This window comes from Humulus lupulus, chromosome 4 (genome assembly GCF_963169125.1).
Source record: "Humulus lupulus chromosome 4, drHumLupu1.1, whole genome shotgun sequence".
In the NCBI taxonomy this organism is placed as follows: Eukaryota; Viridiplantae; Streptophyta; class Magnoliopsida; order Rosales; family Cannabaceae; genus Humulus; species Humulus lupulus.
The window spans coordinates 31,874,198-31,881,902 of record NC_084796.1 but is presented as its reverse complement, the minus strand read 5'-3'; positions in this window follow the sequence as shown (position 1 = coordinate 31,881,902).

Below are 7,705 nucleotides of genomic sequence, written 5' to 3'. Positions count from 1 at the left end.
TACTCTGCTACAATGATCTAGTTCAATCTCTTGATAATACTCTGCTACAGAAAGAAATCAAGGGTTAGACAGATTGAAGGAAGGAGTAGTTCCAGTTCCGCTGCATATTCGTAAGTTTCTACATCTTTGTGTTTATGTTAATTTTACGAATTTGATGTTCATATGTATGTCATGTTATTCTATGTTTCTATTATGTTTTTGGAAAAATAATAGGAATCATGCTTCTAGATTTAAATTCCAAGATCATACATTCCAATTCCAAGATCCTACAGCTACACCGCTGGTTGATTTGATTATATGTTGCATTACCTCTGTTATTTTCTTCTTTCTACTGAATGGCTCAGTTTGTGGCAATATCATTCCTCAACGGGGTTTGCGCCCAGGCGATCCGTTATCACCATATCTATTTCTTATCTGTGTTGAAGGCCTTTCCTGGTTACTCTAGAAGGAAGAGACTTGTGGTTTCCTACAAGATTTGAAAATCTCTTGACATGCCCCTTTCGTTTCTCACTTGTTCTTTCCTGATGATAGTCTACTTTTCTGTTGAACTTCTCCACGCTCCGTTTGTGCCATTAAACGATCTTTGGATTATTATAGTCAGGTTTCTGTGCAATTGGTGAATCTAGATAAATCAGTTATGTCATTCTCCCCAAATACTAGTGCAATGGAACAATATTTTTTTTAGCAGACTTTCGGTATGACTATCCAACCCTGTCATGAGGGGTACCATGGTATACCTTTTTTTCTTTTCTTTTCTGGTAGAGACAAGAAGTTTTTGTTTGGAGGTATTAAAGATAAGATTTGGAAACTTCTGAGTTCTTGGTAGGAAAGATTATTCTTAATTGGAGGCGAAAAGGTCCTTTTGAAGGCAGTTGTGCAGTCCATCCCAACCTATGTGATGAATTGCTTTCGTTTACCATCTTCTTTGTGCAATCAAGTTGAAAAATTGATGAATAAATTTTGGTGGGGTTCTAACTCCAAGGGTACTACAATCCATTGGAAAACTTGGAAGGAGATATGTCGTTCCAAAGGTGAAGGTGTCTTGGATTTTAGAACTTTATAGACTTCAATCAAGCTCTCTTGGCCAAACAGGCTTGGCGACTTCTAGACAATCCTAGCTCAGTGCTGGGACGTATTCTTGCAGGTCGTTACTTTCCACATAGTGACTTTCTTGATGCTTGACGAGGATCATCACTTTCGTTAACTTGGACAAGTGTTCTTTGGGGTCGTGAGTTTCTCCAGAAGGGGTTACGCTGGAAGGTTGGTGATGGAGACCAGATTTCTTGTGAGACAGATGTAATGCCCCAAATTTCCTAATAAGGTTTAGAACCTTGATTAGGAGGCCGGGAGGGCCATAATTGATTTACTATGGTATTTAATGATTATATGCATGTTTACTTAAATTATATTATTATATGATGGTGAATGCATGCATATGGGAGTATTTATTATTATAAGGGTATTTTGGTAATTTGGCCGTTGTGGGCGTAATTGTGTATTTTGGGTGCATGGTTGTGATTAATTAATATAGCCACATTATAAGGTGGATTGGTGCGAGCTATTCGGCATGAGAAGATCATGAGATGTAAGTGTTCGGTCTAGTCATAACGAGCTTAAGTTCGGGGCTCGGGGTGAGTCTCGGGGTCACTTTGATGATTAGAACATTACCGGGAATAAAAGGGTAATGGGATATGATTTATTGGTATTTGAGAATATTGAGAATAGCGGGAATTGGAGAGCGTTAATTATAATTAACGAGATAGGCGGGAAAGGACGATTTTACCCTTGGGAGACTTTAGAAGCCTTAAATGACCTAGGGGCATTTAGGTCATTTAGCTTGGATATATATGAGGTTTAGTAGGCTGTGGAAACAGAACAAAATAGAGCCCCATCCTCATCTTCTCTTCTTCTTCTCCCGTACATGTTTTCCCCTTCACTTTTCTTTGAATTTTGAGAGCCCAAATTGAGGAGTTAGGCTAGGAGATCAAAGGTGGGAGCTTAGGAACTTGATTCAGCCATTAAAGGGGATTCAAAATCAAGTTTGAGGTAAGTTCCAGCCATTAGTTTCATGGTATACTCTGTTTTGGCTTTGAACTTTCAGCTTGTGATTTCTTGATGGAAAGTTTGAATTAAAGGAAGTTTAGTTGATGTTTAACTTGGGTTTTGATGTGGGTGAGTTGTTGATAATGTTTAGTGGTTGAATTGGGTGTTAGGTTGAGGTTTGGGACTGGTTTGAAGGTTTGGTTTTGAGGAGAAATGCAGGGGAAGCAAGCTGGTGGCTTGCTGGTTTGCGTAATGTGCCGTGGCCTGTCTATGGTGTGCCGCGGCCTGAGTGTGTTTCTGGGAAGAAATATGCTTTTGTCTGAGGGTGAACCGTGGCATGGCTCTGGTGAGCCGCGGCCCATAGAGGCAGATTTGGCCAGAATAGGGTTTTTGACTTAGGGATGCTTGCCATAGGCCTCGGGGTTGATCTTACTACTTGGTTAAGTGTGGATTGATGTCCCGGAGGCTAGATATTGGTTTGGGAACTTGTGTTGATCATTTTTATTGATGGTATCCTATATTTGGTTATGACTAGGTGACCGCTAAAGGACTAAAAGTTGATCGTTCTCAAGGGTCGTTCTTTTAATCATTCTAGCTCGACTTTGAGGTAAGAATACTGCACCCTGTGTATATGTGACATGCATGGCTATTATTGATGCATGTTGGTTGGTTATTGAGTATGACATGCATGACTATTATTGATGCATGTTGGTTGGTTATTGAGTATGACATGCATGGCTATTATTGATGCATGTTGGTTGATTATTGAGTATGGCATGCATGGCTATTCTTGATGCATGTTGGTTGATTATTGAACGTGACATGCATATCTATTACTGGTGCATGTTGGAATGTTAAGTATGATGCATGTGATGCACGAGAAACATGTGATTAGGACATGCTTTGTATACTGGGTATGATATCGTTCAGAGCTTGAGCCTCTGTGTTGTGCATGGTCCTAATCGTTCTAGTATCTGTTCAGTAAGCATACTGAATACCTTGTTTATGAATATTGAACATGTGATATATGTTTGGTGGCACGACTTACCTGCGTATGGCACTGACTAGTCAGGGACCGACCCTAAATTCGATGATCATGGATTGAATGGCTCTATGGAATTAATGCTGGACCGACCCTAAAGTCGAAGAACTTATAAGCGCTTGCCTGGTCTAAGACCAGATGTTCATAGCCAAGGTATATGACCCCGGTGACTGTTTGTCACATGGCTGGGGGATGCTATCCTTAGTTACGACTCTAGAGTCGGGAGGATGGTTATGTTGGTGACCAATCACCATACACCTATCCTGATCGAATTTATGAAAGAACCCCTTATCAATTAAGCCCTGGTGACCCTATCGTCACATGGCTAGAGGGAGCTGTACCCACTTCTGTGACTTTTGGCTATTGTCACCTATCTGTTTTGGACCATTGGTTCTGAATGGCTATTATGGTTATTGTTGATATTACATCACGCTTTATTGTGTTTTCTTGCTGGGCTTCGGCTCACGGGTGCTAAGTGGTGCAGGTAAAGGCAAGAGAAAGCTGGACCATCCTTGAGTTGGAGAGCTTAGGTGATGACGTGTACATATGCAGCTGCTCGTCCGCCACGGCTGAGGTAAAGTGGAACTAGGGTTACACCCTGTTTTGCCGCTTAGAACGACCTGTTGTAAATGCTTTTATGTAATAGACTCTAAAACTATGTTTTTGGGATCCCAATGTATATATTAAACGTTCTAGCGAAATGTTACATCTTAACCAAAATTTTTAATCCCTAAACTGCTAATCATACTTAGTTCACGATTTTGGCCAAATGACTCGATTAGCGAGTTTAGCACTATTTACAAGGCACACCGTAACGGTCCCTGGAGTTTGGGGCGTTACAACAGATCCTTGGCTCCCAGGTCACACAAATTTCTATCCGTTGGCTTTTTTTGGTAATGTACCTCTGTGTCTTTTTCTGCTCTCTTACATGCAGCAAGAACTTGGAATATATCTCTGCTTCAGTCCCTATTTCTGCCTTCTGATGTGGATCATATACTCTTTATCCCATTGAACTTTTTTCCTACACCTGATTGCCTCCTTTGGCACCATACTTCAACAAGTATATATTGTGTTAAATCTGGGTATCACATGATACAAAGACTCAATGATAGCACAACTTCTTCTAGCGCTGATGCACAATCTAAATGGTGGATTAAGTTGTGGTCCATGTGTCTCCCATCTAAAGTTAGAATATTTATGTGGAGAGTTATTCATGACTTACTACTTGTTCCTTCCACCCTTGCCCACCGCCATATTATACAATCTGGTGTTTGCTCTCTCTGTGGATTTGTTGGGTTCAGCTCACTTAAACTCACCTAAGTTATGTTTTCGACAGTTAAAATAGTTACATTCAAGATTGGTCCTAGTCAGCCTCACTTGGTTATAAAAGGAAGGCTGCTATCTCTATTTCAGACATGATAAAATTTTCAGAAGATATTAGAAGATAAGAGAGTTTAGAGGAGAGGACCTTTATTCTAAACCTTTCTTCTACATTGTTTACTGTTTTGTGTAATCGATGCAAGACATCATTGTTGTTCTAAGGTTGAGTTTGTAATCATTTTTGTAATATGTACTTAAAAGCTTCATCAATAAAGATCAAAGCCTGCTGGCTATTCTCTCCCGTGGATGTAGGCACATTCATTGTGCGAACCACGTAATTGTGTTGTTGTTAGTTATGTTCTCTGTTTTTGCTACCATCTCTGTAACGACCCAACTATTCTAGACCTTGAACCATTGATAACTACTATACTTAATCATAAGAAATCACACATATCATAACCTTATTATATAAAGAAAAGGTTTGAATACATAAATATTTTACTTAGGATATGGGATCCCATTGTTTTGAAAATAAAGCAAAACATAACTTAAATAAATGGGTTACAAAATCAAGTGCGGAAAATAACACATGGAAATTATAATTTAAAGACTTAAAGACTTCATCCTCTAATTGAACGCTCAGTCCATTGATTCCATCCTGCCTCAATACACATCCCTAAGCCGCCAAGAACCTTTCCCGCCGCCATAGCTAATTTCCTGCATATATAAACATAAAAGAATGAGCCTAATGCCCAGCAAGGAAAAACTAACAACATAAATCATATACAAGAAATTACATCATAACATATGCTATATCATAAACATATACTATATCATAAACATATGTCATATACTACTACAATGCTACAATGGCCATCATACTACTTGGGGCTTGTTAACTAATCAAGTCATATGCCCATTAGATTTGTGGGGCTTGCTAGCTAAGGAAGTCATATGCCCATAAATTTATTGGGGCTTGTTAGCTATACAAGTCATATGCCCAAGTCTACCAACATACATAATATAATATTTCATAACACAACATAACATAAGATAACATATAACATATAAAATCCTATCCTATTTTCCTTACCAATATACCGGGATATGAGAACAGTATCGGGACTTTGGAACACTCCTAAAAACCATAACAGAAATGTGAGTATACTAAAGAAAAAGGTTGAAAAGAATGAACTACATCATCGAAAGGATACTTACCAATAACAATCTTATGTTCAAGATCTTAGATTCCTCACCAAGAATAAAGAATACGAGTTAGGATTTTGAGTAGAATAACTATCAGAATAAAACAGAACGGAATTAGAAGAAGGAATACCTTGAATGCTTCTATAACCGAACTACACCTCGAACCGAAATATAATACGAACCTTACTTCTCGAGTGTTTATTAAGCTTATAAGGATAAAGGTTATAACCCCAACCCAAGTGTTTATCACTCTAAAATAACCTAGCAGCTTGCAGACTCTGAACTTAGCTTGAAGAATGAATAAATGGCTGGGTACTAGGTCCTATTTATAGAGTTCAAGAATGAAAAGATCTTTATTTAGATTGAATAAAATAATGGCTTTTTAATTGAAAAATCTTTGAATAATTGTTTAGCAGAGGCTGAAGACTCGATCAAAAAGATTCTAGACTTATCAAGAGGTTAAAGAATAAATCAAGCTTGGTTTAAAAAATGTTCAAAAATCTGGCACTATAGTCGATATATCGCCTGAGCTAATATGCCCGAGGCTCATCGAGGTGGCCGTGCGAAGTTACGTGTTTTTTCGTATCCCCGTATGGCAATTTATCACCCCTTAGTGCTATGATATATCGGCATACGCTGAAATGTTATACACGTAATTGCACTTTTTCAGCCTAATTTGAATTGAGTAAACAGCCTTGACTAAGTCCTCTAACGATTTCAAAGCTGCTGGTAGACCCTAGGATATTCAAATATTACTCTTATTAAATTTATTCCTCAAAATACTTAATTATTCATTAAACACACATGACAAGTGTCATTTCCTTATTGGGTTTATCTAAACCTTATATTATAATAAATATCACCTTCATAATTCAGTTATATTAATTAGACCTTAGGTTATAATTAATATTCTTTAACTATAGGTTAAACTTATAAAATCTACAAGTGTTACTACGAGTGTCCAACTAAATCCTGGTCTGAACCAAAATCCACAGTCATAAAAATACTACAACTATTACTATTGCTACTACTATCTAACTAGCTAAGTAAAGTTCTTGGACTCTACAATTCTCCCCTACTAAAAAGAATTTCGTCCTCAAAATTTACTTACCAAATAACTCCGGATACCGACCTTGCATGTCCTCCTCCAACTCCCACGTTGCCTCTCATTCAGAACTATTACTCCATAGGACTTTGACTATAGGAATGCTCTTGGACCGTAACTGCTTCACCCCCTATCTAGGATGCTAACCGGTCGTTCCTCGTAACTCAAGTCTTTTTGGAGTGCTATCGTATCGTACTTGAGGATGTGAGATGAGTCTGGCACATACTTGCGTAGCATCGAGATGTGGAACACGTTGTGACTATTTGCTAGAGCTGGCAGTAGGGCTAGTCTATACGCAACTGCTCACACTTTGTCCAATATCTCAAAAGGACCTATAAATTGGGGACTAAGCTTGCCTTTCTTCCCAAACCGCTTCACACCTTTCATAGGAGATATATTCAAGAAGACTTGATCTCCGAGTTTGAATTCCACATCGCGTCGCTTGGCATCTGCATAGCTTTTCTGACGGCTTTGAGAAGCAAGCATACGCTGTCTAATAAGCGCTACTGCTTCTTGAGCTTTTCTAACAGCTTCGGGACCTAGAAGCTTCCTTTCTCCTACCTCGTCCCAGTGCAACAGTGATCAGCACCTTCTTCCATATAACAACTCATAAGGTGCCATCCCGATCATTGACAGGTAGCTATTGTTGTAGGAGAACTCTATCAGCGGCAAGTACTTATTCCATGATCCTCCGAAATCGAGTACACAAGCGCGCAACATGTCTTCTAAAATCTGAATCGTACGCTCGGACTGCCCGTCTGTCGGAGGATGAAAAGCTGTACTAAGACTCAGCCTAGTATCCATAGCTTGCTGTAAACTTCCCCAAAATATCGATGTAAAGATCGATCCTCTATCCGACACTATTGTCTTGGGGATTCCATGCAACCGTACTATCTCTTAGACATAGATGTCTGCATATTGGTCTGCCATGTATGAAGTCTTAACAGGCAGGAAATGAGCTGACTTGGTTAGTCTATCTATTACTACCC